This window comes from Penaeus monodon, chromosome 33 (genome assembly GCF_015228065.2).
Source record: "Penaeus monodon isolate SGIC_2016 chromosome 33, NSTDA_Pmon_1, whole genome shotgun sequence".
NCBI classification, from domain to species: domain Eukaryota; kingdom Metazoa; phylum Arthropoda; class Malacostraca; order Decapoda; family Penaeidae; genus Penaeus; species Penaeus monodon.
Window position 1 is genome coordinate 17,084,806 of NC_051418.1, and position 342 is coordinate 17,085,147.

The 342-nt window shown below is 43.6% G+C and overlaps 1 protein-coding gene and 1 pseudogene across 1 annotated transcript in view; both read left to right on the top strand.

Moving 5' to 3' along the window:
• Nucleotides 1-342, top strand: part of LOC119594107 (sialin-like) — a gene marked incomplete in the record, with an annotated part of 175,421 nt that overhangs the window by 96,748 nt on the left and 78,331 nt on the right.
• LOC119594277 overlaps nucleotides 79-342 on the top strand; it is a 79,615-nt pseudogene continuing 79,351 nt past the window's right edge.

Below are 342 nucleotides of genomic sequence, written 5' to 3' on the forward strand. Positions count from 1 at the left end.
GACTGGCAGTGGTACCATTATCCAGTCAACATCTAGGACGAGCAGTGACGTTATCACCTCTCCAGCCTGGCTGTGAGCTGTTCTTTAATGTTAAGAGTTGGATTGGCGTTGCCGAAGAGGCCCTAAAGTGAAAGTTGAAAGTGAAAGTTGGTAGCGCTTGGAATTATGCATCAGTTGTGCTTTTGGTAGTGGCTCGGAGACACAGAAGAACAGAAATAAGAATAGGAAAGAGAAGGTTTGTAGTAACAAACATTTGAGTCTGTTTCTTTTTTGATGGTTAACAAATCGTGTATCGCTGTGATTTGCACACTGTGTTTAGCTTTGAGCACGTGCGTCCACATG